At 29.4% G+C, this 12,936-nt stretch overlaps 1 protein-coding gene across 3 annotated transcripts in view; it reads right to left on the bottom strand.

The window, feature by feature from the left end:
* The window catches only part of LOC107162522 (melatonin receptor type 1A-like), a 124,998-nt gene that overhangs the window by 54,900 nt on the left and 57,162 nt on the right, over positions 1-12,936 (bottom strand). The window contains exon 1 of one of the 3 annotated variants that reach the window (XM_089219201.1): positions 10,141-10,159. The exons of 1 other annotated variant lie outside the window; for it this stretch is intronic. The gene's annotated coding sequence lies outside the window, so the exon portion shown is untranslated. Of the gene's footprint in view, positions 1-9,732; positions 9,814-10,140; positions 10,160-12,936 lie in introns of those variants that run through there. One more of the 3 variants, XM_089219200.1, reaches the window with a different exon arrangement.

Genomic DNA, 12,936 nt, shown 5'->3' with positions numbered 1-12,936 from the left:
AGTTATTATACTGCATATATATAACATAAGTAATTTTGATATACGGGAAATCTACTTACAAGAGAAAGTATGCAGTTTATTTTTAAGTCGTTTTCTTAAATTTGAGTATTAAAATTTTTAACGAGTAAATCCCGAGTGAAGTAAGTACTAAGTTATATGATATTATACGTGCATGTTATAATAGCGCTTTAAAAGTTTAAATTGCAGTTATTTATAGTACTGATACACTAGTAAACTCAACGGTTATGATCGGTCAAATAAAACAATAAAAAACGTTGCAAATTTATATGTATTATAATAATGAACAATTGAAAACTAAAAAGGTTATTCAGCAATCTATGTCCGATGTTGTCTCCTTGTTAGTTGAGTATTATACGCGGATATAATTCTTATTTCTCCAGAAGTTCTAAACGCTTATAATTTATAAACAAATGTAGAGTTGCAGAGAAACCTCATCTATATAAATTGTAATTAATTACAATTTAACTGAAACATTCTAAGACAATACTAAATTTCATATATATATATATATATATATATACTGTGAGTTTTTTTCACGTCAAATATATTATAAAATTAAACAGCGGCCACCGAGTTACTCCGTTTCCTGCGCACGGCATGTGCACTTGTTTTAATCAAGATATTGCAATCTGTTATTAAAAAAATTCTTTTTAACACGCCACTGTAGTGTTCGTCTTAATATAGGTACTTATATAAAGTCACATAAATTGTGATGTATTTGGAATAAATTTAATGTGGGTAACAATGCTAGCATAGAATAAAAAATGTTGAATTTTTAAATATACTTATTGAAACGAACCATTATTGAGAGCTGAACGCGAATTGTACTGTACCAATATGCAATCATATTACACTCGTCGATGTTAAAAAAGTTCAACGTGTTTATTCTTATTATTTATAAAAAACATACTATAAATTTATATCTTATGAAATTATAGTTTAAATCATTGGTACATGTACACGGGATCAACTTTGAAACCGCTGTATGATATTTTTGCATATGACGATGACGTGTTTACATAAGAGGGTATTCCTCGAAATACTTAAATACAATGCATGCTGCAGCTAATATAATAATATGTAACTGCAAACGGAAAATCGTGTGAACAAAATATTATTATATTAACCAGGTTATTGTGCAGTAGTAATTCTGCACGAAAATGGAAATACGTTTTATCACTTTTATCTGAAATTCGACATTGGAATTATTTTAACAGTGTATACAGTATGGATTATAAGTACATACGCAATACATACTATATGTGTGTGTGTGTGTGTGTGTGTGTGTGTGTGTGAGTTTGTATTTGTATATTATGTACACGCAGTTTCGTGAGCTCAATACACGATACATAACCTACGATATATATTATTATTTATTATAATCGCTAGTGGTTTGTACAGCGCTGAGTTTTGCATGGTAGTATTTGATTTTAATATGAATTACGTGTTCCTATACTAAACTCGAGGATTAAAACTGTTATATTTTGCGTATATATACAATATATTATCATTTGTAAATAATCCGTTTTGATTATCGTGTAAATACCCCAGCGACATCCACGCACTGTATCCTTCACCAAATATTTGAAATAATTATAATCTTACGACCCACATGCATTATATTATTTACAGTCGAACTGTCGAATTGATAGTTCGACATGAACTAATCGATACGCATTGATAATAATTTTACAATTTTTTCGTTCACAACGAATATCCCATACGAGATTGGTATTTTAAATATTTTTAAAGTGAAATAAAAAAATAGAACGCGACGATTACAAAATGCGTTAGTGCGATTATTGAATAATTAGTATAGAAATATAATAAAGTAATAAACATTATAATTTATATATTATATATACACGTACTCTCGAGATATTTTACGTTAAAGTATAAAACCGACGAGGGAACGGCAACCACAGTAAAACTTTTATGGAGCCATTCAATTTAATATGTATTTTTATATTTGGAACTGCTAATTACGTATATATATATAAAAAAAACAAAGCGAGGGAAAACTCTAAAACCATCGGACAAATTACGTTTAAACGAATTCGTATATTATTATAGATTTAAATGTACACAATACTAATTTGAATGTCTATTATGCAGTGCGTACACAGACTTCATTGATTAACATTTTACAGACCTCGAGTATAAGGTTTCTATTATCAAAAAACGCTCCAGTATTGAAGAAAGGCAGTATAACAATAATTTGTTTTTATTTTCAATTTATGCATTATATTTCATAGTTTTAAAAATAAAAATAGTTATCGTTTACGTAATAACGCTATAAACATGTTTTATTTTTATGTTATAAATAATATGTATAATAATATAATACAGTACAGTACATCGTTATAATATAGGTTGGGCATTGAACATTGGAGCTCATAATAATAAAATTAGTCCAATAAGAAATATAGAACAAATTTTGAACGAATAATTTCGGAGAAACAAAGTATTCCTCGATAGAATCGTTTTTTCAAATTATCGAATTTGATGGTAGAATAAAAATTAATAAAGTGCCATTGCACGTTGTCTCGTGCACTGAGTTATTTTATAACGTAGGTATTTGCCATTTTGGAATATAATGCTCAACAATACCATATTTTCGTAAGTTTTTTTTTTTATTAAAAATAAGCGGAGGCAGCGGAGGCCATTGGCTGACACAGTTTCGTAAGTTTATTGTAAGTGTATAATAGTATTATTATGAGTACCCAATGTTTACTTGTATTTATTTAAATATTGTAATTAATACTAACGGAAAAATTATAATTTATTGCATTTGTGTTAATAGTAATAACTTATTACTATTGAATTTTATAATGTAATTACGTTATGTAGACATAGAAAATAACCACATTCGGTATGGATGAAAGTTTATTCTACTTCATATTTATTCTATTGTTTTCAAATATCAAAATTAAATAAATTAAACAGATGTAGAAAAAATCCTTATTGTTTTGTAAATACCCAATTACTTGAAAATTTGAACTTCAAATAATTATAAAAAGTGTTATACCTATATGTGTTTTTTTATTATTATTAAATTCTATAAAAATAACTTATAAGAAACAACTTTATTATTACATTTCAAACTTTTTGACTGTCAAATAAAATATGTATATAATATATATATATATATTTTATATACAAAGAATGTTATTATAAAATAATATAGAGTAAGAAATATAACACACCAAAAAAATAAGTTTAAAATAATATTTATATATACCTAGTTTAAACAAAGAATAATATTTTAAAAATATGAAATCATGTTTAGAAAATGGTTATTTAAATGTTTGTTGAAAATTTCAAGTGGTTGTTTATTTTTTTTCTGAATATTACTAAAAAAAAAAAAATTAAAAGCTGGTGTTGCGAAAATATTCTTTTTTTATTAGTTTTTTTTAAAAATTATTAAGACAATTTCTGACAGTTTTATACTTTTAATTTCGCCAAGACTAGCTGAAGATCTAACTAGATCGAATTTCCCTTCAGAAATCATATTATGTTTTAAAGATAGAATGAAATGCTCAGTTTAAAACGTGACTTTAGAAAAAATAAAAATAAAACACACCTCATTGTAAAACCAACATTGTGACATATTAATATGTAAACATATTTATATCATAGCTTAACAGTTATTAGTTTTAATTAAATATATGTGTGACATTACAATGTACACTACAGTAATTACGTTCGTGGCTCAAAATTATATTATTATACTATATTTGAAGTTACATAACATAAAAGTTTCGTAAATATTTTAAGAATCAATTTATTAACTTCAAAATAATAACTTAAAAATATTTCATAATTATATAGCTCGAAAAGAAATGTTCGAGAAATGTTTTCTAATCTCTAGTTGAAATAAAAAGTATTTATTTAATGGAATTAAACTGACCGCCATCCGTTTAATATTGTTTAGTGCAGCTGACCTCTGTCGCAGCATTACGTCACACAAATAAAACGTAAAGTTAGACAGAAATAGGAATCGTTCAGATTTTTGAATATTAAAATACATCCTGAAATGTAGATCGTTTGGATCGTTTAGACTTTTTAACTTTGATTGCTGCAGAACAATATAAATTACTATAAACAATTATCGTAAAGTATGATCACAAAATATTTTATATATTGTACATGCTAATTATTACGGGTACCTACCGACAAGGAATCACACATTATTATTCATAGGATAATAAAACATATTTATGCATGTAGAATTGTAGGAATAAAGTGGTATACCGAATAACCTAATGTTTAAAAACTGTTGCTACTTGAGAATTAAAAGAGTTTGAAATAATTAAATAGGAATGCTTACAAAAGCATACAGTTGAGGATTTTTATCAGTGGAGAGTGGAATGAAAAACCCAAAGCAATCATTAGTGGCGGGCCAAGGCCCATTATACACTCGCCAAATTACTTTTATCGTTTTTCCACTATATATTGTTAATTTTCCACTATAAAAGTACCGCTGCAGGTTTATAAACACTCCACTAATAATAACATTTTCAAATTCTTATTCGGCATTGTTTATATTTTATTCGGCGTGGTGTATAAGTGTATAACGTATATATAATTCACTATACAAATACATATTATGTATTATTATTCAAAAGTACCCATACACCGCGTTGTACTTATCTATGATAATACGAGAGAATAGAAAGTTTAGGTCGTATATTATTCATATGGTAGCAGGTTATTTAAAGATTCGGTAGTTTATTATCAACGCTGAAGTATAGTAGTGGACTTAATTTAAGCCACTTCGCTGAGTGGCGTACACGGTACACCACGTAGAAGAAAGTTGTTTTTAATTTTTATAACAATAATTTAATAACAAATTACATTCCTTATTATTCTATATTTAATAAATGTCCACAATAATATTATATTTGAATGTTTTGAATTCAATAATGATATAATAATAAAATGGTTTCAAATTGATTGAGATATGCGAATTGGTATTCCAAGTCGTGAACTAAAAAATATAATTTTAAAAGTGAAATAACTAATAAGATAGACCATAGTATTTAGATTTGATTTTTCCACCATCTATTATTATTTCAAGACCGTTCATAAGTTTTTTTGTACTTGAATATTTAATATGAAGTCGTAAATATGCATCATCGATGTTAATAAAATTAATGATTAATCGAACTACTTATTACTATGATAGGCTAATGATCTAGCTGTCAAAGCCTTTATTCTTAATACGATATAGAAAAAAAGACTATGACATCCTATAGTATTGTAACGACAATGTTTTCATACTTGAAACACTAAAAATGGTAGAGTAAAATATGTAAGCAGTTAAAGATTTTCAAATTTTAATAACTTAAATATTTAATATAAAACTGTGTCTAACTAAAAAAATTAAACCTAACTATGTGTATTGTGTAGCATGTTACTATATTAGGTACCAATGATCCAATGATCAATACACACAATCCAGCACCAGTCTTGTAATGCATACTTTTAAAAATGTATAGATTAGTATTATATTATATAGTACATGTATATTGTATACTATAAAAAAACAAATTATTTTACTCTCCAAATGAAGCAACAAATTAAAGTTGTTACTACTACTATATTGGTAACGTTTGGACATTAATTGTTGTTTATACAATAGAATGCATGCACTACATGCAGCACTGCAGTGCTATGTTTGAGACCAAAATTTTCAGTTGAACATTTATGTACTTTTTTTTAACTTGGCTTTTCTTCATGGATTTACATATTCAAGAATTTATATTACATATTCATAGATAATAAATAATAATTATTTTAATTTCTGAATTTTTTCAAGAAACAAAAATTATTTACTTTTTTACCATACAGGCCATGAAAATTCATTATTTTTTAATTTTCGTTAATTTGAAACAATATTTTATTGAACATTATTTGATGTATAGATACTGCTGCACATATCAAACTTGAATCAATAGCTTATCATTTATTTATAAGCATAAGAAGTTTGGGGCTATAGTATATACTATATAGCAAATGGTCGCTCCACTACTCCGCTCATCAAAACTTTGAATAATAAACTATTGATTGAGCGTGTATAATATTAATAAATCAACATTTTCAGAAAAATATTTTATTTCTGAGTATAAAATTAAAAACACGGTTTAATATTGTTTTAAAAGGAGGATGAATATATTATAATAAAATGAAAAACAATAAAGATTTACCGCGAAAATGCATCGTGTTATTCAAACATAAATTTTTGTGATCCTATATACTATAGGTAAAAACGTTTTACTTTATATGTATTATAGGAAAAGAATGTTCTTAGAAAATTAATCATATACGTTGAAAAGTCATAGAATATATTACATAGGTTGAAAAGTATATTACAAAATATTATGATTAGATTAAATTCAGAAAAATTGCTTTCAGACTTTAGTAGTGGTTGAACATATTTAAAAATCAAGTAAGAGTTGTGTGACAAACGAAATTTTATAATTGTTTATCATTTATGCCTTTTATGGATAAAACAATATTTGCTTGAAAACCTAATTTTTTATTTGGGACAAATAAATATTTTAAAATATGTATACAATATAACAGTGATCAAAATGGGTTTATATAAATAAATAATTTTCGTGTTTGATGATCAATGATCATATACCTAATATTGAATTTAATTATGAAAAAACTGTATTAAAAACAAATGTATTTTACCTATGTCGTGATTATGTTTACCATTATTTTAAAAAATATATAAATGTATAAAGCGATTTTTGTATGACAACCACGGACATTTATTAAATACTCATATTTCTATACATGTTTGTGTTAGATACTTAGATCCTAACCTTATGTATAGCTACTATAAGTATACGGTATGTATTTAAATACAGAAATTCTTTTTTTCTGAATGCACTTAAAGATTGCTTTCCAAGTACAAAAAGGGAGAAATCTACAGGTAACCATTTTAGTTGAACTGTTACAGTAGTATTACTGTAGGTAAGTACTTAGTACTTAGTACTACTACAGTAGTATTATAGCCTATTATACCTACATATGTAGGTGTCAAATGAACCAGGATTAATTGTAAATCCACTTTCTTGCCAAAAAATAGTTTGAAGTTATAATCGAAAAATTTGTCTACTATAAATTGAATATCTACATACACAGATAAAAAACGAATCGTTAAAAAAAAAGTGGGAAGTCGTGGATGTCATCGCATGTCATCAAATCTCGGATTTAAAAAGAAAAATTTTTATGAACTTCTAGCATAAAATAATTTGCGAATTTTCGTGATTTTTACGTATGTTGTCAAAATTCAAACTTTGACTGCTTGTAAAAAAAATTTGTGACCATGTATTTCTTTTATTTTTCAACTGTTATTGTAATAATATTTTAGGAGCCTTGTATTAAATTTTCAAATCTTAGATTTGAAAAGAAAACTTTTATGAATTTCTATCTAAGGTAATTTGATCATCGCCGTCATTTTTACGTATTTAGTCAAAATTTGAATTTTAAATGCTTATAAAAAAAAATTATCTCCCTAAAGTATCAGCTCAAGAACATTACCTTTCAGAAAAGATACTACTTTTGATACTTTTGAGCAAGTTTATAGGGAGAAAAAGTGTTTACAGAATAAAAAAAAAAAAGAAAAAGAAATAAACATCATTATATCTAAAATTAATACATCACTTATTAGTTATTTTTGTATGTTATATCTAAAATAGTCGGTTGGCGATGAACGATAATATTATATTTAGCACAGCTATTCAGTATAACATATTATGAACAAGAAACATCAATAAACATTTGGTTTCGGTTTCATGGTATTTTTATTTTTTATATTTGTTAAACGTGGTATAAATATTAATACCATAGATCTGATAAACAATTATTGTTATTTTTCTATTCGTTTTCTAGTTAATGTTTGTTTGCTTATAATTTGTATGTATTTAATATTGTTTTATAACATTCATTATTATTAATATATTACAATATGAATCGTAAAGATGGCCCAACGACGAGTGTTAGATGAAGTATGAAAACAAATATTTTATCTGATGGACGATGGTAAGGTTTAAACTGTTTAAAGACTTAAAGTATTCAAAGATAGTTATTATATTATGATAAAATATTTTAAAAGTCAATAAAGTATTATTTTTAAAACGATTTATAAAACAGAACGACGTATGGTTAACGGATGTCACTACCGTGACAGTGTTATGTCGTATGTTATCAATATTACGTGACTGGGTAGGCGCGACCCTTGAAATACACGCAAACACGAGAGTGTTAATATATGTGTCGTCATAACGATAAGAAGATGTTTGTAGAGTTAATAACAATTTTAACAACAACAGCTATATGACAATATTTTTGAAAACGTCTAACTTCATTGGTATTTTTCTCAACATAAAAAAAAAAAACAACTTAAATAAATGTGGAATAAACTAAGTAATCTCTATAGTGACTTAAAGCTTATAGAGTACAGACTATATAATATTATTATGTCCTATTTTACGATATTTATTAATAAACAACGCCACAACGGTGATATATATTATTAAATATCATTTTCAATTTTCTTTAAGATTAAATAACGAAAGCGATAAAAGTTGGTGGTAACGGCCAACGGGACACTATATAGCTGCAGCAGTCGTCTTAACGCTATTCAAGACACGTACAGTGTGACTATAAGATCATATATAAATACGCCGACTATTCATGTATATGCGATACTGGGCGACGCAGTAAAAAAAAATAAAAATGGTTTACAATAAAAAGAAATGCTGCGTACAAAATCCCCATAAAAAACATGGTCTATTCTTTTGATTTCTAAACTTCAAAAAACTCTTTTCCCAATTTTTCGTATTTTCCGAACTTGGGTTTTCTTTATACCTATTGTGTATTATGCTCGTTCGAAGACATATACCTTGGAGTGCTGCTCAATAAATAAATAATAATAATAAATGGCTATCGTAAATTTACCTTTTGCCAATGTGCAAGAGATAATATTATTTTTACGTGTCCCTAACGCGTCATCAACATTTAACTCACTAATGGGCCGATGATTTGGCTCTCCGGGGAAAGAGATTCGATGCTGAAAATCCAAAACCTTCGACAATAATAAAACACGTATGGGACAAAACTTTTATGGGCGGCGATTCATAATCGTATATTGTACGAAAATTTGTAAATTGCCTCAATTTGTTTTCAGTTATCAATTTATGACCTCGAAAATTCAAAGTGGCCTCAATTTATTATTGGTATTATAGTGTCCTATCTCGGTTTTTATCATCAACGATCCATCGGCACAACATTTTTTTCTTCGGGTTCCGCGAACTCTACTCGTCGCGTGTTCGACGAAACTTTAGCAGAAGGCTGCGTTGCAAGAGGTATTCGGCGGCGGCGGCGGACACGCCCAATCGATAGAGCGCCGTCTGCCGCCGCCACCGTCGCCGACGTGGAGAACGATTTCCGCCGTGAACAGTCGGCGGCGAGTCGAATAATTATTAATAAGGAGAAATAAAAAAATAAGGATAGAAATTTGTTTTCAAACGAACGTCGCGTAACATTCTATACCGCACACGTGTTGCGCCCGACCCTCGCGGCCGCCAAACATGCACGTCACATACGCCATCGCCTAGACTACCGCCCATGTATTTATAAATACATTATTTATCATAATAAATTATCTATTACTTATGTATCGACGATACGCACAATAACAATTTTAATGTCATCTCGATCGATGATCTGCCGTTTTTTCGGTGCATGTTTCAACTTGCCCCACGGAGTTATGACATAGATCGCCTGCACCGTATCAGGATCCCATGCACTGATCGCGCGTGCCGGCAAGCAGCTGGCGCCACAATTACACTAATCGGATCCCGCGGGCCGTCGTTTTTACTCCGAGACGGTTTCCGTCTAAACTTAAAGAGCTTATTATTATACTCTGGAAATTCGTTACTTGTATTCCGTGACTACTTCCCATTTTCCCCCAAAACTCAAATCCGGCGAAGAAAAAATAAATAAATTCGTTTTACCTAACCAATCACTTTTGGTTACAAATCGGTCACTCGTTTTTATGAACCATCTGCAATAGACGGCAACCTCCTAAATAATTATTACCTTCTCCTTAGTAATGGCACTGGGTTGCGCATGTGCGGGTCTACACTACATTTTTATTGCATTTTGGTCATTTGGTATGAACATGAAAAAAGGCGCAGCACGAAAGTCCGCGATCATTAAACGCATTACACAACGAACCCGACATTATACGTACATTTAACATAATTGTTATCAACTTGGTCGCACATTAGCGGTAATAGCGGTTAGTGGCGTCGTCAGACTGACTATACTAACGCGGCAACGGTTATTATAACATGTACGTAATAATATGTAATATTTTGGATTAATATAAGTGCGAACAGTGTTGTGTTAATCGCGCATTGTGGTGAGTTTTCGACGCGTATTCCGACGCACCGGGTTCGTTTCAATTCCCTCAACATCAGGGCCTCATGTGGACCGCCGACGCGGGTGAGCATACACTGATCTGGCCGACTCGTAATAGTCGATGTTCGTGTACCTATACGGCGTTAAAGATAGATCCGCGCCCCCCCCCCCCCCACGAGGTGATGAGATCCAAATATTGATCTACCGCGTCGTCGTTTGCCTGTGTGCACGTGCGGCGACGGACGTGTTGCGTCACGTTCCCGTGGACCCGGACTAGGAGCTCATGCGAACGATCACTGCTACTAATACAGCGCGTATTACAATCTACGCGCGCGGCACCGACTATTTTAGTATGTCATATTAATGCTGTTATATTATAAGTATGAGCAATCGAAGAATATAATAATGTGTGCTTAATATTATATATATATATATTAATTTGTATTGATTACCCGTGGTAACATAGGCCATTTAGTGGTCATTTTTAGTAGATTTTAACTGTAGGGGAGGGTATACTGTTGGTTTGGAACACTTGTATGTGTGACCAGGATTCGTCACTAAAAATCCGGGTGGTGGCCCATCCGAGAGTTCCCACAGGCCACACCAATCCTCAGACCTCAGTAATATATTTTATATCCCGTAAAACGCGGAATACTCATGGTCGTCTAAGGGGGGGGGGGGAATAAAAGCACTCTCATCAATTCACAAATTTTAGGAGCAATAAAGAACTACAAGCGATTTTTGTCTATATGATGAATGTAGAAAAAGGGCGCCAAATATAATTGCTATGGGATTCTAGCATGGCATTGCAGGGCATATGGTAATATGGTAGGTATTCGTTAATATTATACACATAGTATAGCACACAAAATTCCTGTACACAGGAGAGATATTTCGTCGTAAAATGTTCAAAATTGATTGAAACCTATGGAATATATTTAAAAACGATGAAACGATAAAATTAGGAATGCAATAACTTGAAATTTGAATAGCGACGATGCGTAGGTATACAACATATTGTGTAGTGTGTAGTTGTATTGCACGTGTGTGCATATTATTTGTGAGACAATTTACTGTGGAGGTACATATATATGAAAGGCAACTTATTTTAGTCTTTGCGCGAGTCATATAAAAATTCAAATTAGGAATATAATAAATCACTCAGAAAATCTTCTAAATATAACCTAACTAATTTTTGTTTTAGAATTTTAATTTGACTTTATAAGTTATGACGGATTAGAGCAAAATAAAGCCATGTATTTATTTATATATACGAACAAATTTCAATAGTTAATCCGAGTAACTTCTAAAGTAAATATCTTATAATATACATAAGAAATATGAACAAAATATATGTAAATAAATTATAATATGCAGTTTTTACCAAAATGATTGTATAGTTTATATTATATAACAGATGTAACCGAAATATAAGAAGAAGAAAATGATAGGTATTATAGTTAAACGAACAAAAATTATGAATATTATAAGGAAAATATAACTTAATAAAATATATACTTATGTAGAATTATGTCAGGTTATGCTAAAAATATTGATTTGAAAAAAGTAATTAAATTTTAAATTGATTTACTCCTAAAGAATTTAAATATTTTTAAAAAATGTAGAAACAAACTATACTTGACTTAAAAAACGTTTTTACCATCAATATTTGTCTAAACATTTGATTTACAAATTCGTTATTTAAAAATATTATGATTCCGATAAATAGCTATTAAAAAAAGAAAGATTAAATACCTAGTGATTAGTACAAAAGTTATTTTATCCATGAGACATGTGCGGGTGTACCTATATAAATTTAGTGACAAATTACTGACAATAAATTCGTGTTGATAATTAATATTGTATTATTATAATGTGCAATGGCTATTCAATTTTTCTATAAAATTAACCACGACCACATACGCCAGTACTTATACTTGTAAGTTATAATGCAGGTAACATACTAAGCTTTTCGACGTTTTGAGTTATACTCGAGGTTATAAGACTAGTAAATGTAAATACTTCGAACAGTTCTAACTTTTAAGCCCTACGGTTACGGAAGTAGCCATGCATCAGCAGCTAGTACGTGTACGTTATGCATACGGAATATAAAAGTAAACTGAAGTTGGTAAAAGGTGCATAGCATTCTTATTTCAATCGCAATGAATGCCATATTTCGTCCACTTTATAGTATGGTATTATATACTAGAGATTATAATACTATGTAGGTACTTTGATCTATAGATGATTAAAACGGTCTTCTGATCTCCGGGACATTATTATTATGTCATAATGGTATTAATGTATCGTTTTACTGCATCATATAATTAACCGTTTGATTTCTGCTGTAAGCTACTCGTATGAATTATACGAACAAGTACTGGTCTAATTAAAGATAATTACTAATTACTTTAGTTGTTCTGAAAGTGATTCAAACATGCACTGGTGATACATTAACATCGCAGAATAGCG

This window comes from Diuraphis noxia, unplaced genomic scaffold (assembly GCF_037042655.1).
Source record: "Diuraphis noxia isolate RWA-SAM2 unplaced genomic scaffold, SU_Dnox_SAM2 contig0002, whole genome shotgun sequence".
Taxonomy (NCBI): Eukaryota; Metazoa; Arthropoda; class Insecta; order Hemiptera; family Aphididae; genus Diuraphis; species Diuraphis noxia.
This window is presented reverse-complemented; position numbering and strand designations above follow the sequence as displayed.